This window comes from Nomascus leucogenys, chromosome 10 (genome assembly GCF_006542625.1).
Source record: "Nomascus leucogenys isolate Asia chromosome 10, Asia_NLE_v1, whole genome shotgun sequence".
NCBI lineage: Eukaryota > Metazoa > Chordata > Mammalia > Primates > Hylobatidae > Nomascus > Nomascus leucogenys.
Genome location: NC_044390.1, coordinates 5,472,220 through 5,494,745, shown reverse-complemented (window position 1 = coordinate 5,494,745; position 22,526 = coordinate 5,472,220). Strand labels below are relative to the sequence as shown.

General features: G+C 40.0%; 1 pseudogene; it reads right to left on the bottom strand.

Moving 5' to 3' along the window:
- Nucleotides 1–529: 529 nt before the first annotated feature.
- LOC115836912 lies at nt 530–3,632 on the bottom strand (annotated as a pseudogene).
- Between the last annotated feature and the right edge of the window lie 18,894 nt (nt 3,633–22,526).

Sequence of the window (22,526 nt, the reverse complement as noted above, 5' to 3'; positions counted from 1 at the left end):
GGGCACATCTTCATATCCGACACAGAATAGGAAGATGTAGAAATTCTATTTTGTTTACTTTCATCTTCACAGTTGCATTAGGCTATTCTTGCATTGCTATAAAGAAATACCCGAGATTGGGTAATTTATAAAGGAAAGAGGTTTAATTGGTTCCCAGTTCTGCAGGCTGTACAGGAAGCATAGCAACATCTGCTTCTAAAGAGACTTCAGGAAGCTTACAATCAAGACAGAAAGTGAACAGGGAGCAGGCATGTCATATGGTGAAAGCAGGAGCAAGGGGTGAGGTGGTGTGCCAAATACTTTTAAACAATCAGATCTCACACACTAATGCAAGGACAGCACCAAGTGGATGGTACTAAACCACTCATGAGAAAACCATCTCCATACTCCAATCACCTCCCATCAGGCCCTGCCTCCAATTTTGAGGATTACATCTCAGCATGACATTTGGACAGGGATACACATCCAAACTATATCAACAGTGAAGTAATAAGCAAAGTCATCAGCTTGAATGAGATGAGAGGAGAAAGATTGTTGGAGGTTTCTAGCAAGAGGAGAAAACATGAAGCAGCTGACTTGAAGACTGCAAGAGTGAATATAGAGAGATTATTAGGCAGCCCTGATAATTTATTTAGTAGTGTTTAAATTTAAAGCAATATCAACAGAAGAAAGATCAGCAAAAGAAGAAAGAATTATAGAAATAATTGAAGAAAACTTTTGGTTTTTAAAATATTGCTAGCAATTAGTCAACAAAAACAGACCACATGTAAGGAAGCAAGAACCATGCTGGTCTCATATTTTATTCAAGAAGCAACAAAACATATTTTTAAAATATAAAACATAAAACATATAAAAGTTGTGCATCAGAAGATTCTTCGCCCTAAGAAATAGAAAACCAAATATAACAAGTATAGACAATAAGGCAGATTTATTATTTCACATAATAATTTCTAATTTGGCTCTGAGATTGGTTAATTTAGTGGCTCAAAGACCTAGATTTCTTTCATTTTTCTGCTTTGCCAGGCACAGGAGATCAGCTTATTCTGAGTTATTCATCCCCTTGTTCATGAGTCGGTCCTACAGTTCCAGGCATTACAAGCAGACATGACAATATCGAGCAGAATAAGAAAGAAGATCTCACTGGCTAGAGTTGTGTCACATGCCCATTCCAAAGCCAATCACTATTAAGGGGAAAGCAATTGATTTAAAGCACACGTCTGGGTAGAGAAGGGTGGACTGGCCAAACAAAATCAGAGTTTTCTTAATAAGAAAAAAGGAGAAATGGCTGCTGGGTAGGCAATCAACAGTACTTCTATGAGAGGAAGAACAATATATTGTAACTTGTAAATTTAAAAATCCAGCAAAACTATCATTTTTTAATTGAGGGTACATCCTCAGAAATAAACATACTTAGAAAATATACCATCCATATATCTTTCTTGAAAATTTTTCTTGAAAATATTATAGATAACTGAGAGAAGAATAAGACAACTCAAAAATAAGTCATGTTATGAAACAACTGATACTGATCAACGAATCCAATAACACAAAGTTAAATCTGATTGTTTAAATTGTTTTAATTGTTTTTAAGAAGTATACCTGCAAATTACATTAAAAACTAAATTCTTAAATGACATTTAAGCTAGGATCTGAAAACTAAAAAGTATTTAGACAGGTAAAGAGTTGAGAGAAGAGCATACCAGACAGAAGGAATGATGTGAGCATTTCCTTAAGGCTGGAGCAGAAATAAGCATAACATAGATTAGGAAGGTGTCAGATCACACTGAGCCTTGTGTGCCATGTTAGGGATTTGGAATTTTATTTTAAGCATACTGAACATTGCCAGTGTTTTAAGTATAGTAGTCACATATCTCATTCTATTTTAAGAAGATCATACTGGTTTCTTTTTTTTTTTAATCATGCCATATTATTTTTAATTACATACAAAGATCTAACATGTCACCCAGGGACCATTTCACCCACTGCTCTGTTTGGCTGCCAGTCGTTTGTCTCTCTCTTCAGCAATGGTGAGGTGGATACCCTTTCTTCAGGAAAGAGAAATTCACAGTTTGTTGCCTTTGCCGATAACAAAAATGTTTGAGAGACGAGTGGCAAACCTGTTGCCACTGGCTCTTTCACGTGAACCACGTCAAAAGATCCAGGGTGCCTCTCTCTGTGGTGATCACACCAATTCTTCCCAGGTTAGCACTTCCAGTCACCATACACAGGTTACCAGTGTGAAACTTGGTGAAATCAGTAATCTTTCCAGTCTCCAAATCAATCTAATGATATCATTCACCTTGATAAGGGGATCAGGATAGTGGATGGTACGAGCATCATGAGTCACAAGATGAGGGATTCCTTTTGTGCCCACAAAGATTTTTCTCACTTTGCACAACTTGTACTTGGCCTCCTCAGGTGCAATATGATGTACAGCAAAGCGACCCTTGGTGTCATAGATCAGATGGAAATTCTCTCCCATCTTGTCAATGCTGATGACATCCATGAATCCAGCAGGGTAGGTTATATCAGTTCAGACCTTGCCATCGATCTTAATGAACTGCTGAATGCAAATCTTCTTTACTTCATCTCCTGTCAGGGCATACTTAAGTCTGTTCCTTAGGAAGATGATGAGGGAGAGACACACTCTCAAATTGTGGGACCAGTGGATGGATGAGGAGAAAACACACTGGTCAATTTATCCAGCATCCAATGCTTTGGAGCTGCTACCCACTTCAGATGCTCCTTGGGACCACAAGTCATGGCTGTGTTAAGCAAGGAAAGAGGACCTCCATCTTCCGGTATGTGTAGAAATTTGGTTTCTCTTTAAAAAGGCTGATGGGAGCAAGGTAAGCGTGGAAGTTAGGAAGCTACTGAAGGTGAGAAATTATGTTGTTCATACTGAGCAGGAGTGTGAAAATGAAAAGCTATTGATAAATTGGAAATACATGTAGAGACATGCGATAAGACAAGTTGAAGGATTGCAGATGTATGAGGATGAGTTGAGGGAAATGGTAGAATCAAAAGGAGCCAAGCTTTTGGCTGTGTGGATGGTAGTGCCACTTACTAAAAAGGTAAGGACCAAAAGACTAACAGGTTGCAGCCGGGGAAAGGAAATGGGAGATGGGAGAAGGGCACCAAGAACTTTAATTTGAGTTAATCTAAGTTAAGATGACGTCATTAGGTGGGACCCTAATCCAATATGACTCATGTCCCTATGAAAGGGAAATCTGGACCCAGATAGACACACACACGCACGCATGTGCGCACACATACACACACACACACACACAGAGAGAGAGAGAGAGTCATGTGAAGATAGAGGTGGAGATCAGAATTGTGCTACCACAAACTAACGAAGGCCTGGGGCTACCAGAACCTAGAGGCGCTAAGAAATGATCTTCTGCTAGAAACTTCAGAGAGAGCATAGCCCAGCCAACACCTTGATCTCAGACCTCTAGCATCCAGAATACTGAGGCAATCCATTTCTGTTGTTTTAAGCTACCCAGTTTATGGCACTTTGTTATAGAAGCCCTAGGAAACTAACACATCAGGTTAAATTACACATGGTCAAATTATAAAATTATGATAAATGTATTATATGGCCAAATGATAAAATCCATTCCCTTGCATATATCCTGAATTCTCTTGCCTTTATCTTGGATAAATAATAAAACTTCATTCCACGATGGCCAAATAGGAACAGCTCCAGTCTACAGCTCCCAGTGTGAGTGATGCAGAAGACGGGTGATTTCTGCATTTCCAGCTGAGGTACCGGGTTCATCTCACTGGGGCTTGTCGGTCAGTGGGTGCAGCCCATGGAGTGTGAGCAGAAGCAGGGCGGGGCATTGTCTAACCCAGGAAGCACAAGGGGTCAGGGAATTCCCTTTCCTAGCCAAGGGAAGCCATGACAGATAGTACCTGGAAAATCAGGACACTCCCACCCTAATACTATGCTTTTCCAATGGTCCTAACAAATGGCACACCAGGAGATTGTATCCCGTGCCTGGCTCGGAGGGTCCCATGCCCATGGAACCTCGCTCACTGCCAGCACAGCAGTCTGAGATCGAACTGCAAGGTGGCAGCGAGGCTAGGGGAGGGGCGTCTGCCATTGCTGGGTGGAGCCCACCACAGCTCAAGGAGGCCTGCCTGCCTCTGTAGACTCCACCTCTGGGGGCAGGGCATAGCTGAACAAAAGGCAGCAGAAACTTCTGCAGACTTAAATGTCCCTTTCTGACAGCTTTGAAGAGAGTAGTGGTTCTCCCAGAATGGAGTTTGAGATCTGAGAACAGACAGACTGCCTCCTCAAGTGGGTTCCTGACCTCTGAGTAGCCTAATTGGGAGACACCTCCCGGTAGGGGCCGACTGACACCTCATACAGCCAGGTGCCCCTCTGAGATGAAGCTTCCAGAGGAAGGATCAGGCAGCAACATTTGCCGTTCTGCAATATTTGCAGTTCTGCAGCCTCCGCTGGTGATACCCAGGCAAACAGGGTCTGGAGTGGACCTCCAGCAAACTCCAACAGACCTGCAGCTGAGGGTCCTGACTGTTAGAAGGAAAACTAACAAACAGAAAGGACATCCACACTAAAACCCCATCTGTACATCACCATCATCAAAGACCAAAGGTAGATAAAACCACAAAGATGGGGAGAAACCAGAGCAGAAAAGCTGAAAATTCTAAAAATCAGAGCACCTCTTCTCCTCCAAAGGAACGCAGCTCCTCACCAGCAACAGAACAAAGCTGGACAGAGAATGACTTTGATGAACTGAGAGAAGGAGGCTTCAGACAATCGGTAATAACAAATTTCTCCGAGCTACAGGAGGATGTTCGAACCCATCGCACAGAAGCTAAAAACCTTGAAAAAAGATTAAACGAATGGCTAACTAGAATAAACACCATAGAGAAAACACTAAATGACCTGATGGAGCTGAAACCCATGGCACGAGAACTCCAAGACACGTGCACAAGCTTCAGTAGCCGATTCGATCAAGTGGAAGAAAGGGTATCAGTGATTGAAGATGAAATGAAGCAAGAAGAGAAGTTTAGAGAAAAAAGAGTAAAAAGAAATGAACAAAGCCTCCAAGAAATATGGGACTATGTGAAAAGACCAAATATACATCCGATTGGTTTACCTGAAAGTGACGGGGAGAATGGAATCAAGTTGGAAAACACTCTTCAGGATATTATCCAGGAGAACTTCCCCAACCTAGCAAGGCAGGCCAACATTCAAATTAAGTAAATACAGAGAATGCCACACAGATACTCCTCGAGAAGAGCAGCTCCAAGACACATAATTGTCAGATTTGCCAAACTTGAAATGAAGGAAAAAATGTTAAGGACAGCCAGAGAGAAACGTCGGGTAACCCACAAACGGAAGCCAATCAGACTAACAGCGGATCTCTCAGCAGAAACTCTACAAGCCAGAAGAGAGTGGGGGCCAATATTCAACATTTTAAAAAAAGAATTTTCAACCCAGAATTACATATCCAGCCAAACTAAGCTTCATAAGTGAAGGAGAAATCAAATCCTTTACAGACAAACAAATGCTGAGAGATTTTGTCACCACCAGGCTTGCTTACAAGAGCTCCTGAAGGAAGCGCTAAACATGGAAAGGAACAACCGGTACCAGCTACTGCAAAAAACATGCCAAATTGTAAACACCATCAAGGCTAGGAAGAAATTGCAGCAACTAACAAGCAAAAGAACCAACTAACATCATAATGACAGAATCAAATTCACACATAACAATATTAACCTTAAATGTAAATGGGCTAAATGCTCCAATTAAAAGACACAGACTGGCAAATTGGATAAAGAGTCAAGACCCATCAGTGTGCTGTATTCAGGAGACCCATCTCACGTGCAGAGACACACATAGGCTCAAAATAAAGGGATGAAAGAAGATCTACCAAGCAAATGGAAAACAAAAAAAAGCAGGGTCACAATCCTAGTCTCTGATAAAACAGACTTTAAAACAACAAAGATCAAAAGAGACAAAGAAGGCCATTACATAATGGTAAAGGGATCAATTCAACAAGAAGAGCTAACTATCCTAAATATATATGCACCCAATACAGGAGCATCCAGATTCATAAAGCAAGTCCTTAGAGACCTACAAAGAGACTTAGACTCCCACACAATAATAATGGGAGACTTTAACACCCCATTGTCAACATTAGACAGATCAACAAGACAGAAAGTTAACAAGGATATACAGGAATTGAATTCAGCTCTGCACCAAGTGGACCTAATAGACACCTACAGAACTCTCCACCCCAAATCAACAGAACATACATTCTTCTCAGCACCACATCATGCTTATTCCAAAATTGACCACTTAGTTGGAAGTAAAGCTCTCCTCAGCAAATGTAAAAGAACAGAAATTATAACAAACTGTCTCTCAGACCACAGTGCAATCAAACTAGAACTCAGGATTAAGAAACTCATTCAAAACCGCTCAACTACATGGAAACTGAACAACCTGCTCCTGAATGACTACTGGGTACATAACAAAATGAAGGCAGAAATAAAGATGTTCTTTGAATCCAGTGAGAACAAAGACACAACATACCAGAGTCTCTGGGACACATTTAAAGCAGTGTGTAGAGGGAAATTTATAGCAGTAAATGCCCAGGAGAGAAAGTAGGAAAGATCTAAAATTGACACCCTAACATCACAATTAAAAAACTAGAGAAGCAAGAGCAAACACATTCAAAAGCTAGCAGAAGGCAAGAAATAACTAAGATCAGAGTAGAACTGAAGGAGATGGCGACAAAAAAAAACCCTTCAAAAAATCAATGAATCTAGGAGCTGGTTTTTTGAAAAGTTCAATAAAATTGATAGACTGCTAGCAAGACAAATAAGAAAAGAGAAGAATCAAATAGATGCAATAAAAAATGATAAAGGGGATATCACCACTGATCCCACAGAAACACAAACTACCATCAGAGAATACTATAAACACCTCTATGCAAATAAACTAGAAAATCTAGAAGAAACGGACAAATTCCTGGACACATACACCCTCCCAAGACTAAACCAGGAAGTTGAATCCCTGAATAGACCAATAACAGGCTCTGAAATTGAGACAATAATTAATAGCTTACCAACCAAAAAAAGTCCAGGACCAGACGGATTCACAGCTGAATTCTACCAGAGGTACAAAGAGGAGCTGGTACCATTCCTTCTGAAACTATTCCAATCATAAAAAAAGAGGCAATCCTCCCTAACTCATTTTATGAGGCCAGCATCACCCTGATATCAAAGCCTGGCAGAGACACAACATAAAAAAGAGAATTTTAGACCAATATCCCTGATGAACATCAATGCAAAAATCCTCAATAAAATACTGGCAAACTGAATCCAGCAGCACATCAAAAAGTTTATCCACCACGATCAAGTGGGCTTCATCCCTGGGATGCAAGGCTGGTTCAACATACACAAATCAATAAATGTAATCCAGCATATAAACAGAACCAAAGACAAAAACCACATGATTATCTCAACAGATGCAGAAAGGGCCTTCAACAAAATTCAACAGCCCTTCATGCTAAAAACTCTCTATAAACTGGGTATTGATGGGATGTATGTCAAAATAATAAGAGCTCTTTATGACAAACCCACAGCCAATATCATACAGAATGGGCAAAAACTGGAAGCATTCACTTTGAAAACTGGCACAAGACAGGGATGCGCTCTCTCACCACTCCTATTCAACGTAGTGTTGGAAGTTCTGGCCAGGGCAATCAGGCAGGAGAAAGAAATAAAGGGTATTCAATTAGGAAATGGGAAGTCAAATTGTCCCTGTTTGCAGATGACATAATTGTATATTTAGAAAACCCCATCGTCTCAGCCCAAAATCTCCTTAAGCTGATAAGCAACTTTAGCAAACTCTCAGGATACAAAATCAGTGTGCAAAAATCACAAGCATTCCTATACACCAATCACAGACAAACAGAGAGCCAAATCATGAGTGAACTCCCATTCATAATTGCTTCAAAGAGAATAAAATACCTAGGGATCCAACTTACAAGGGATGTGAAGGACCTCTTCAAGGAGAACTACAAAGCACTGCTCAATGTAATAAAAGAAGACACAAACAAATGGAAGAACATTCCACGCTCATGGATAGGAAGAATCGATATTGTGAAAATGGCCATACTGCCCAAGGTAATTTATAGATTCAATGCCATCCCTATCAAGCTACCAATGACTTTCTTCACAGGATTGGAAAAAACTACTTTAAAGTTCATATGGAACCAAAAAAGAGTCCGCATTGCCAAGACAATCCTAAGCCAAAAGAACAAAGCTGGAGGCATCCCGCTACCTGACTTCAAACTATACTGCAAGGCTACAGTAACCAAAACAGCATGGTACTGGTACCAAAACAGAGATATAGACCAATGGAACAGAACAGAGCCCTTAGAAATAATACCACACATCTACAACCATCTGATCTTTGACAAACCTGACAAAAACAAGAAATGGGGAAAGGATTCCCTATTTAATAAATGGTGCTGGGAAAACTGGCTAGCCATATGTAGAAAGCTGAAACTGGATCCCTTCCTTACACCTTATACAAAAATTAATTCAAGATGGATTAAAGACTTACATGTTAGACCTAAAACCATAAAAACCCTAGAATAAAACCTAGGCAATACCATTCAGGACATAGGCATTTTGGGCAACGACTTCATGACTAAAACACCAAAAGCAATGGCAACAAAAGCCAAAATTGACAAACGGGATCTGATTAAACTATAGAGCTTCTGCACAGCAAAAGAAACTACCATCAGAGTGAACAGGCAACCTACAGAATGGGAGAAAAATTTTACAACCTACCCATCTGACAAAGGGCCAATAACCGGAATCTACAAAGAACTTAAACAAATTTACAAGAAAAAATCAAACAACCCCATCAAAAAGTGGACAAAGGACATGAACAGACACTTCTCAAAAGAAGACATTTTATGCAGCCAACAGACACATGGAAAAAATGCTCATTATCACTGGCCATCAGAGAAATGCAAATCAAAACCACAATGAGATACCATCTCACACCAGTTAGAATGGCAATCATTTAAGAGTCAGGAAACAGCAGGTGCTGGAGAGGATGTGGAGAAACAGGAACACTTACACTGTTGGTGGGACTGTAACTAGTTCAACCACTGTGGAAGACAGTGTGGCGATTCCTCAAGGATCTAGAACTAGAAATACCATTCGACCAGCCATCCCATTACTGGGTATATACCCAAAGGATTATAAATCATGCTGCTATAAAGACACATGCACACATACGTTTATTGCAGCACTATTTACAATAGCAAAGACTTGGAACCAACCCAAATGTCCAACAATGATAGACTGGATTAAGAAAATGTGGCACATATACACCATGGAATACTATGCAGCCATAAAAAAGGATGAGTTCATGTCCTTTGTAGAGACATGGATGAAGCTGGAAACCATCATTCTGAACAAACTATCTCAAGGACAGACAACCAAACACCACATGTTCTCACTCATAGGTGGGAACTGAACAATGAGAACACTTGGACACAGGGAACATCACACACCAGGGCCTGTCATGGGGTGAGGGGCGGGGAGAGGGATAGCATTAGGAGATATACTTCATGTAAATGACGAGTTAATGGGTGCAGCACATCAGCATGGCACATGTATACATATGTAACAAACCTGCATGTTGTGCACATGTACCCTAGAACTTAAAGTACAATTAAAATCAAACAAACAAACATACAAACAAAAAAACTCATTAAATCCAATTTTCAGGCCTCTCCATGACTATACCTGCACAGTGAAACCTGTATGGAGCAAAATACAAAACTATGTTGATTGGTGTCACAACACATGATTTTTTTTTTTTTTTTTTTTTGAGACAGAGTCTTGCCCTGTCACCCTGGCTGGAGTGCAATGGTGCAATCTCAGATCACTGCAACTTCTGTCTCCTGGGTTTAAGCAATTCTCTTTCCTCAGCATCCCGAGTAGCTGCAATTACAGGCACGTGCCACCACATTCAGCTAATTTTTTTGTATTTTTAGTAAAGACAGGGTTTCACCATGTTGCCCAGGCTGGTCTCAAACTCCTGGGCTCAAGTGATCCACCACCTTGGCTGCCCAAAGTGCTGGGATTACAGGCATGAGCCACCATGCCTGGCCAAAACTATTTCATATCTTCTCTCTCTGAAAACCTCCAGTATCTCTTTCCTAATCTTCAATCCTAGCTAGTGACCTCACTACCTATTTCAACAAGAAGACACAAAACCTCATAAAAATATTTACAAAGGTTCCCATGACCACGTAAGCCTACCTATCTCCATTTGTCCCCATATTCTCTGCCAAATAGCCTTTCCACTTTTGGAGTATATACTATCCCCTCTTGCCTACTCAAGGACATTGCTCCAAAAATGTCTCTTTTCCCCTCCATCATAAAACTATACCTCTCTACTAGATCATTCTCATTCACTACTATTTCTTCCTCATTAAAAAATAAAATAAAATAACAAACCAACATTCTTTTGATCCCACTTTCAGTCGCAACCCTATCTCTTTCCTTTCTTTCCCAAAATGACATTTACTCATTTGGTATGACACTTCCAGTTTATGCTTCATTATTAATTAATTAAATCATCATTCAATTATTAATGGTGGCCTTTTCAAATGTGTTTTAGTTGGGATTGTAAATATATGGTTAGCTTATCTTTTAATGTAGAACTCATTCTCTCCCATTTCTCACCTTGTTTTCTCTCTTGAGCCCCACTGCAAACAGGTTTTGCCCCAATACTCCATTGAAACTGCTGTTTTCAAGGTCATCAATCATGTCCACATTGTTAAATCTAATTGTCAATTCTCATTCCTTATCTTTTTGACGTTTCAATATCACTTGACATAGCTAATCATTCCTTCCTTCTTTAAATAATTTTTTTTGCTTGGTTTTAAAGGCACCATACTATCCTGATTTTCCATTTATTACTCAGGAGAAACTGTATCTTTGCTCTAGCTGGTAGGAGGAAAGAAATAATAAGTAAAAATGGGTCCCTCCCTTCCCAGAAGCAGCACATACCTCTTCTGCTTGGTCATATGGCCACCTTTAGCTGCAAGAGTCTTGGAATTGCATTATATATATATATTTTTTTAAATACAAATTTATTTATACACACATATATGTGTTATATATAAATTGTATTTATATATACATACATGTAATATATATATATACACACACACCCCTATATATGTGATATATATATGTATATATACACACATACATATTTTTCCCCAGGCAATCAGATAATCATGGGAGATTCTATTATGGAAGAAGGGGAGAAAGAATATTTGAAAACAACAATCAGCACAGTAATTTTCAAGTTTTCTACAAGATTTAAAAAATAATATTAGAAAACAATTTTACTGGCCGAGTGCGGTGGCTCATGCCTGTAATACCAGCACTTTGGGAGGCCAAGGCGGGCAGATCACGTGAGGTCAAGAGTTCAAGACCAGCCTGGCTAACATGGTGAACCCCCATCTCTACTAAAAATACAGAAATCAGCCCAGTGTGGTGACACGCACCTGTAATTCCAGCTACTCAGGAGGCTGAGGTAAGATAATTGCTTGAACTGGGGAGGCAGAGGTTGCAGTGAGCTGAGATTACACCACTGCTCTCCAGTCTGGGCAACAGAGAAAGACACTGTCTCAAAAAGATACTGTGTATCTTTCAAAAGATGATTTTGAGAGCTTCAATATTTAAAGGGGAAAAGCAGGCTGGAGGGGAAGGAGGGAGGGTATGGGTACACTACTGAATCCACATGTAGCAAGAGAAAAGGGGCAGGTAGGGAAATAGTCTATTATGTATTCATCTCAGGCTCAGTAAATCAGGATTTTACATAAGATAAGGTGAACATAGAGTAGCTACCCGTGGAGATAATTTAACTTTTTATCTGTAGCTGTCTGCTTAGGAACAGAAGGAAAGGCAGCTTCTTGCACGACTCAGTTTTCAGCTTATTTTTTCCTTTTGGTATAGTGAATTGAGGTCCTGAGTTTTTATTTTCCTTTCACAACCTCATACAATTGAGAGGCATCATGCCAAGGTCCCAATACATAAATTGGCAAAGGGCAAAAACAAATAATACATAAACTATAGCACACTTAATTAAATATCATCTTTATCCTCCCTGGTAATTATGAGAAGTAAATTAAGAGAGCAAGATATAGAGTTATCTATCAATTTTACCATAAAAAAGTATTTGTTTGCTCTGCTATTAATTATGATATTCACCACTGGTAAGTGTGCTTCTGAGAATCTAAATTTTGTCAACACTTATAAAAGCAATTTTTACCTTAGGAAATTAATGTCCTTGGTATCTACTTTTGGGAATGCAGTTAATCTAGTTTTGGAAATCTATCCTACAAAAATAATCCAACATGTAGACACCCTTTTGGCACAAAGATGTTCATTACAGAGTTATTTCCAATAGAGAAACATTGGGAAAAACCCAAATGATGAATAATAGAGCAACTGATAATAAATATTAGTATATCTATTCAATGAAATATCATGCCATAATTAAAATTATATTTATAAAGAACTCATAATCACAAGGGGAAATGTTCATGATATATTATTAAGGAGAAAAAGTATTTCATGATTACATAAATATAAATGCCAAGCAATTTGTATAATTAGCAAATAAAGGAATGACGAGTTAACATTAACCAAAAAAAACTGATAAAATATATTTAAAAGCTATTTTAGAATTAAGTAGACAATCCAAGTGATTGCACTAAAAAACACCCTGAACCCAAAATAGAACCAAAAGTACAAGGAGATTGTATTAGGCAAAATAATGGTCCCAAAGATGTTTATCTTCCTCCCCAAAACCTGTGCATGTTTTGTTACATGGCAAAAGGGAAACTTTGCAGACGGAATTAATGCTGCAGACTTTATGAGAGGGAGATTATCTTGGATCATCCAAGTGATCCCAAGGGCTAATTACCCAAGGGCTAATCATAGGAGCCCTTAAAAGCAGAGGACATTCTCCAGGTGGCAGCAGAAGAGATGAGACAGAATGAGGAGGTCAGAAGAATTTGAAATGTGAGAAGGACTAGACTCATTATTTCTGACTCTGAAAATGGAGGATGGGGGTTCAGAATTAAGGAATGTGATAGCCTCTGGAAGCTGAGAATGACTCCCTCTCAGCTGAGAACCATGGCTAGCAGGACATGGAACCTCTGTTCTAAAACTACAAGAAACTAATCTGGGTCTGAAACTTGAAAGAGTTTGGAAGTAGAGCCACCCTGGGGCCTCCAGAAAGGAGTGCAGCCCTGCTGACACCTTGATTTCAGCCTTGTGTGACTAAGAAGTGGACCCAGCTGGGCCACGCTATACCAGGACCTCCAACTCAAACTGCAAAATAATAAAGTTGTGGTAATTTATTATGGCAGCAATAGAAAACTAATACACAGAGCTGGGCAAGGTGGCGCAGGCTTGTAGTCTCAGCTACACCCCACCAGAGGCTGAAGCAGAAGGAGTGATTGGGCCCAGGCATTCGAGGCTGCAGTGAGCCATTACTGTACCACAGCACTCCAGCCTGGAGACACGAGACCTGTCTCTAAAATAAGTAACTAAATAATTTATTTAAAAATTATTTAGGCCAGGTGCAGTGGCTCACGCCTGTGATCCCAGCACTTTGGGAGGCTGAGGCGGGTAGATCACGAGGTCAGGAGATTGAGACAATCCTGGCTAACACAGTGAAACCCCGTCTCTACTAAAAAATACAAAAAATTAGCCGGGCGTGGTGGCGGGCACCTGTAGTCCCAGATACTCAGGAGGCTGAAGCAGGAGAATGGTGTGAACTCAGGAGGCAGAGCTTGCAGTGAGCCGAGATTGTGCCACTGCACTCCAGCCTGGGTGACAGAGAGAGACTCCATCTCAAATAAATAAATAAAAATTATTTAAATGTTTTACAAAAATAGAAAATACAGAGGGTAAAAATTAGAAGGTCAATTTAACAACAAATGCCTCTGTGATCTGTAAGTGGGAAGGAATATCTAGCTTTCAGATATTTGATCATAGAGACATCACATGCATACCCTAGAAGAACACTTAATAGTATTAGAGTTATCACCAAAGAAGGGCTGGAAAAGGACAAAATAATATTGTCAAGGGCACCAAACCTCTCTCTGTTATATAATGATATGATAATCAAAGAAACTGTATGGCTATCCAAGAAAGTCTTCTTGGGAAGCTAGGGGGAATTAAGAGAGGTAACTAAGAAATGGGTGATTATATATAAAGGATAATGATTGTTGAAAAAATGGTGGATAGGAGGCAGGACTAACTAGCAGCTCCCTCTTGAATGGACAGAGCAGCATATGGAGACCTACATCATGGCCTTTTGCTAATGCAGAAAAATGCCAGGAAAGCTGGGAGAATCCACAGACTCTTTGAATGAAGCGGCTTGCCACTGCAGGCTCCGTAAGACAGCTGAAAAACTGTGAGTGCTCATAGTGTGAGAGGGGGAACATTGCCCCTGAAACACACATTCTCACTGGGTAACCTGAAGGTCCAGATCACAGGAGGATTTGACCTTACCTGGAGCTGAGACAAATTTAAAGAGCTGAGTGAAATATAGGGGACCAAATACATGGAACCAAAAAAGAGCCCACATAGCCAAAGCAAAACTAAGCAAAAAGAACAAATATGGAGGCATCACATTACCCAGCTTCAAACTATACTACAAGGCTATAGTTACCAAAACAGTATGGTACTGGTATAAAAAGAGGCACATAGATCAATAGAACAGAAGAGAGAGCCCAGAAATAAAGCAAAATAGTTACAGCCAACTGATCTTCGACAAGGCAAACAAAAACATAAAGTGGAGAAAGGACACCCTATTCAACAAATGGTGCTGGGATAATTGGCAAGCCACATGTAGAAGAATAAAACTGGATCCTCATCTGTCTGACCTTATACAAAAATCAACTGAAGATGGATCAAAGACTTAAATCTAAGACCTGAAACCATAAAAATTCTAGATGGTAACATTGGAAAAACCCTTCTAGACATTGGCTTAGGCAAAGACTTCATGACCAAGAACTCAAAAGCAAATGCATCAAGGTATATGATGCAACAAACATATGAAAAAATGCTCAACATCATTAATGATCAAGGAAATGCAAATCAAAACCACAATATGATACCACCTTACTCCCACAAGAATGGCCATAATCAAAAAATCAAAAAATAATAGATGTTGATGTGGATGTGGTGAGAAGGGACACTTTTACACTGCTGGTGGGAATGTAAACTAGTACAACCACTATAGAAAACAGCGTGATTTCTTAAAGAACTAAAAGTAGATCTGTTTGATCCAGTGATCCCACTACTGAGTATCTACCCAGAGTGAAAGATGTCATTATATGAAAAAGATACCTGCAGCCAGGCGTAGTGGCTCAGGCCTGTAATCCCAACACTTTGAGAGGTCGAGGTGGGTAGATCACCTGAGGTCAGGAGTTTGAGACCAGCCTGGCCAACATGGCAAAACCCTGTCTCTACTAAAAATACAAAAAATTAGCTGGGTGTGGTGGCAGGCACCTGTAATCCCAGCTACTTGGGAGGCTGAGGCGGGAGAATCACTTGAACCCGGGAAGCAGAGGTCGCAGTGAGCCAAGATTGCGCCATTGCACTCCAGCCTGGGCAACAAGAACGAAACTCCATCTCAAAAAAAAAAAAAGATACTTGCACACGCATGTTTATAGCAGCACAATTTGCAATTGCAAAAATATGGAATCAGCCCAAATGCCCATCAATCAATGAGTGGATAAAGAAAATATGGTATGTATATGTCATGGAATACTACTTAGCCATAAAAGGAATAAAATGGCATTTGCAGCAACCTAGGTGGAACTGGAGACCATTATTCTAAGTGCAGTAACTCAGGAATAGAAAACCAAACATCATATGTTCTCATTCTCATAAGCGGGAGCTAGGTTATGAGGACACAAAGGCATAAGAACGGACTTTGGGGCCAGGTGCAGTGGCTCACGCCTGTAATCCTAAACACTTTGGGTGGCCGAGGCGGGCAGATCACCTGAGATTGGGTGTTTGAGACCAGCCTAACCAACATGGAGAAACCCCATCTCTACTAAAAATGCAAAATTAGCCAGGCATTGTGGTGCATGCCTGTAATCCAAGCTACTCGGGAGGCTGAGGCAACAGAATCGCTTGAATTCGGGAGGTGGAGGTTGCAGTGAGCTGAGATTGTGCCATTGCACTCCAGCCTGGGCAACAAGAGCTAAACTCTGTCACACACACACACACACACACACACACAGGAATGGACTTTGGGAACTTGGGGGGAATGGGTGGGAGGGGAGTGAAGGACAAAAGACGACACCTTAGGTACAGTGTACACTGATCAGGTGATGGGTGCGCCAAAATCTCAGAAATCCATGAAAGAACTTATCCATGTAACCAAATACCTGTTCCCCAAAAACCTATTGAAAAGAAAAATAATAAAGGAAGAACCAACCTGTGGGCTTAGGTATGTGGGGTGTAGCTTTGCCTGCTAACTCCAGTTAAGTCAATTTGGTTAATAAAATCATTTAATTACAGATCACAGATCACTTCTTTCCTTGGTCAGGCTCTCTACATGGAAGATGGGCTGAGAAGAGATGGAAGTTCACTTTCCTTGTGCTGGGGGTAAGTTACCCTGGGACTGGAATAATACTGGCAGTCTAGGTTTAGATCAGAGGTTGGCTGACAATGGCCCACTGCCTATTTTTGTAAATAAAGTGTATAGAACATAGCCATGCCCATTCATTTACATATTATCTGTGGCTGACTTCATTCTATGATAGCAGAGTTAAGTAACTGCAACAGAGACCATATGATTCACAAAATACTTAATTTTGTCCTTTATACAGAAAAAAATTTGCTGACTCCTGGCCCAATATATATTGAACCTAAACACAGTGAAGTAAACAGAAATATTTATATTAAGGTGGAAAAAAATTACCTGCAAATATACAGGATAGGAGAGACCTGACTCGGCAAGAAATGTGCTTGAATGAAAAAATCTTGATGGTTACAAATCAGCACAAATTATATAAGGAAGGAAAAAGTGCTTAAAAAACAAGAAAACATACCTTAGACTACCCTAAAAGAAACAATATCTGGACCAGTAGTTGCAGTTTTCCTGTATGAACCATTCTTCAATATATACTCTTGTCTCCAAACTGTTCTTTGCCTAGCACCTTCTAACCAGTGGTTAATCTACACTTATCCGTCAGACTTTAGCTTAGATATCATTTCCTCTGAAAGCTTTCATTTGATTCCCCAAAACTGGGTTACATGTACTTACTTACTTTATCATGGCATTTAACATATCATTTTGAAATTACTTCTTTATTTGTCCATCTGCCCCACTAGATGAATCCCGTAAGCAGGGATAGGTAGCTGGTATTCCAATACCAGGCCCAGTGCCTGCCACATAACAGTTTTTTTACACGTTCATTAAATGAATGCCACAGCCCCATTATATTCCTTATCAGTTAGACTGCATAGTTTAAGTATAGTCATGCGTCACTTAACAATGGGAATACATTCTGAGAAATGTGTCATTAGGTGACTTTGTCATTGTGTGAACATCGTAGAGTGTATTTACACAAACCTAGATGGTGTAGCCTACCACACACCTGGGCTATATGGTATAGCCCTATTGCTCCTAGGCTACAAACCTGTACAGCATGTTACTCTGGTGAATAATGTAGTCATTGCAACACAATGATAAGTATTTGTGTATCTAAACATGGAAAAAATATAGTCAAAATACAGTACAAAAGATAAAAAAAAAATAGTATGCCTGTATAGGGCACTTACCATGGATGGAGCTTGCAGAACTGGAAGTTGCTCTGGGTGAGTGAGTGAGCGGTGAGTGAATGTGAAGGCCTAGGATGTTACTGCATACCACTGTAGACTTCATAAACATTGTACACTTAGGCTACACTAAATTTATAAAAAATCTTTCTTTCTTCAATAATAAATTAACCTCAGCTTACTATAACTTCTTTACTTAGCTTACTGTAACTTTTTACTTTATAAACTTAACTCTTTATACTTTTTGACTCTTGTAATAACACTTGGTTTAGAACACAAACATTATACAACTATACAAGGATATTTTCTTTCCTTAGGTCCTTTTTCTAGACTTTTTTTTCTATTTTTAAAAATTGTTTAAATTGTAAACTTTTGAAACAAAGACACTAACACATGCATTAGCCCCCGCATACACAAAGTCAGGATCATCAATATCACTGTCTTCCACCTCTACATCTTGTCCTACTGGAAGGTCTTCAGGGGCAGTATCATGGAGCTGTCATCTCCAATGACAACAATGCCTTCTTCAGGAATACCTCCTGAAGGACCTGCCTGAGGCTGCTTACAGTTGAATTGTTTGTTTAGGCCAGGCACAGTAGCTCACATCTGTAATCCCAGCACTTTGGGAGGCTGAGGCAGGTGGATTGCTTGAGCCCAGGAGTTCAAGACCGGCCTGGGCAACATGGTGAAACCCTGTCTCTTCAAAAAGTACAAAAATTAGCTGGGTATGGTGGCAGATACCTGTAGTCCCAGCTACTTGGGAGGCTGAGGTGGGAAGCTCACTTGAGCCCAGGAAGTCAAGGTTACGGTGAGCCGTGATCATGGCAACTGCACTCTGGTCTGGGGCAAACAGGGTGAGCCCCTGTCTCAAAAAAAAATTGTTTAATAAGTAGTACTCTCTAAAATAACAGTAGCATAATAAATACATAAGCCAGTAATGTAGTTGTTTATCAAATACTATGTACATAATTGTACTATACTTTTTTTCCTCCAGAGCAGAAATGGAAGTTTATTTAAAAAGGCTTTAGAAAACGAAAGTATGCTTGGAAGAAATCTAAGAAGGACATGCTATACTTTTATACCACTGGCAGCACAATAGGTTAACACCAGCATCAACATAAACACGAGTAATGCATTGTGCTATGACGTTAAGATAGCTGGGATGTCACTATGTGATAGGAATTTTTCAGTTCCATTATAATCTTATGGGACCATCTTCCTATAATGAGTCTGCTGTTGACCAAAATGTCATTATGTAGGACCTGTTTTCAGTTTTGGTAATTGGCAGACTGAATTCCCTGCTCAAATCTATCCCCTTCCCTACCCTCTGGTAGACAGATCCCTAGTTTTAACTGGGTTCTCTACTCTGTGGCCACGTACTCAGGGAAGAATCAGTACTCCAGTCCTTAGGGTGATTAATCTTTTCTTTTTTTTTTGAGATGCAGTTTTGCTCTTGTTGCCCCGACTGGAGAGCAATGGTGCGATCTACGCTCACCACAAAATCCGCCTCCCAGGTTCAAGCGATTCTCCTGCCTCAGCCTCTCAAGTAGTTGTGATTACAAGCATGCGCCACCACAACCGGCTAATTTTGTGTTTTTAGTAGAGACGGGGTTTCTCCATCTCTACTGACGGGGTCAGGCTGATCTCGAACTCCTGACCTCAGGTGATCCACCCGCCTTGGCCTCCCAAAGTGCTGGGATTACAGGTGTGAGCCACTGCACCTGGCCCAGGGTGATTTATCTTAACCAGATGGTTCAGGAGGGAATGTGATGCATTTAGGTACAGTGACATGTAAAGGGAAGTCAACTGAGCCATTACTAGAAAGGAGATTTACTTAAAAAGAAAAGTGTAAGGAAAATGAGTTTTTTTCTGTCTTTGGATGTGCCTATGTTTAAAGAGGTTTTGCTAGAAGCTGCTTGCAACCATGAACATGAGGATAAAAAAACCCTGCATTGAGGATGGCAGAGATGAAAGACAGAAAGAGCTGGAGTCTGTCATCATCAGTAAGCATCTGGAACCACCCCATCGCCAGATGTTTCCTTATGTGAATAGGATAACACTTTTAGTTGGCTTTTCCTTTACTTGTAGACAGAAGCATGCTAACTTATGCAAGTGACCACATTTTAAGAGGAACTTTAGCAAATTGGGGCACATCTAAATGGCAAATAATGGTGAAGGCTTTGGAAACCATGTCTTTTGAGGAACAAAGGATTATGGATATAAAGTCTAGAAAAAAGAAGATTTGGCACGAGATATAACAGCTCTTCTGTAATGTGAATGAAAAACCTAGGACCAATGTGTGGTAGGTAATAGGGAGCTACATTAATTCACTAACAGGAGAAAAAAGGTCAAACTAGAACTACTTAAAACAGAAAGGTTTATGGGGTAGTATGTTTTCTTGTTAAGAACTTTAGCTGTAATTTGGTGACTCCCTGTTGTGAGCATTCTGGATTTGCGTTGGTGTGAGGCTGAGCAACAGAACTTCTGTTTCCTTCCAACCCTTAAGATGCCATAATTTTATTTGACTTCGTGACATGTACTGCAATAATTGTACAAGCAGGGAGGAAGAGTACAGTTCACCCTTGCACATTGGCTTGAACTGCACAAGTTCACTCACACGCAATTTTTTTTCAATTAATACAGTCAGCCCTGCATATCCATGAGTTCCATATCCACAACCAAATGAAGATATGAAATCTGTTGATCCAAAGAACCAACTCCCTGAATTGAAGATGCTTGGATTTTGGGATCCAAGGGGACCCCAGAACAAATCTCCCATGGACATGGAGGGATGATCAGAAGTATAAAATCGCCAGTGTATATATTGTTCATGCTTCAATCTCTAAAATTGGTGGCACTATAATAGCCTCTGGACATAGTTATGGAACTACCCCAGAAAATCAAAATTGAAGGATACTCAGTAAAGAGTACTAACAAGAAACTCAATTGTTCCTGAAGGCAAAAAAAAAAAAAGGAGGGAGTAGAAGTATTGATACACATAAAAATTGCAAAGTGTTAACTGGGCCCCCAATAAGATTTACAGAAAAGGATTACATATATGAATATAGTAATTCTCAAATACCTGTGCTAGGAAAAACTTAACATTTAAAATAAAGATATACTTAGCCTTAGCATGTTTTTAGATATTATAATACAGGAATGTTTTAAACTCTGGAAATTTATAGAAATAGGATATTTAAAAGTTGCTTAATTTACTCATTCTATATCCTTCTTCAAAACTCTTCCATCTTCATAGTTCCAAAGTTTTGATTGAAAAATCTCTTGTTCAACTGCAAGAAATGGAGTAAAAATAAACTAGTGAAAAAAGCAATAAATATGGCTATCACAGCTATGCCAATTATGATAATAAATTATAAAGTAACTATACTGAATTCAAATAAACACTAAATTGCCCCAACATTATTGGTACAATGATAGCAGTGAGAGTCCAGACTCACTTTTCATGTCAAATTGGAACCATAAGATTCCAATAGATATACCCTTGCGGGTATATCATTTAATGAAAAATTAAATTGCATAAGCCATTTTTTTTTTACATTAAATTGAAGAATTTCTGTATGTGCCAATTTATTTGCTTTAGGGTTTGTTGTTGTTGCTGTTGTTGTTTTCGAGACAGGGTCTCACTGTTGCCCAGGCTGGAGTGCAGTGGCACAATCATAGCTCACTGCAGCCTTGAATACCTGGGCTCAAGCGATCTTTCTACCTCAGCCTCCTGAGTAGCTAGGACTGCAGGTCTGTGCCACCACGCCCAGCTAATTTTTTTAATTTTTAGTAAAGACAAGGTCTCTGTTGCCCAGGCTGGGTGCAAACTCCTGGACTCAAGCAATCCTCCTGTCTCAGCCTCCCAAAGCACTGGAATCTTGGGTGTGAGCCACAACCAACATGCTTTAGGTTTTAATTCAAATGATGCACATGCCAAGTGAATTATTATAGATCTTTCACAAGTGTTTAATTATTGGAATTTTGTTCAACATATTTCCTTATACTTGACTTGTTCAGTATAATAATTTTCAAAATCCCCTGCTCTGATTTTACTGTGTATCTATTTTAGTTGGAGTGTTTTTGTTTTGTTGTTTTTTGAGATGGAATCCTGCTGTCGCCCAGGCTGGAGTGCAGTGGCGTGATCTTGGCTCACTGCAACCTCCACCTCCCAGGTTCAAGTGATTCTCCTGCCTCAGCCTCCTGAGTAGCTGGGATTACAGGTCCCTCACCATCACATTCTGCTAATTTTTTGTATTTTTAGTAGAGACAGGGTTTCACCATGTTGACCAGGCAGGTCTCAAACTCCTGACCTCAGGTGATCTGCCTGCCTCGGCCTCCCAAAGTGCTGGGATTACAGGCGTGAGCCACCAAGCCCGGGCTTGGAGTGATTTTAAATATTATGAAGGATGGACTTTCATCATACCCCTATACATTTATTTTACCCATATCCTTCAGTGATACTTTTTTTGAGACAAGTTCTCACTCTGTCACCTAGGCTAGAGTGCAGTGGCATGATCTCAGCTCACTGCAACCTCTGCCTCCCAGGTTCAAGCAATTCTCGTGCCTCAGCCTCCCAAGTAGCTGGGATTACAGGTGTGTGCCACCACGCCCAGCTCATTTTTTTG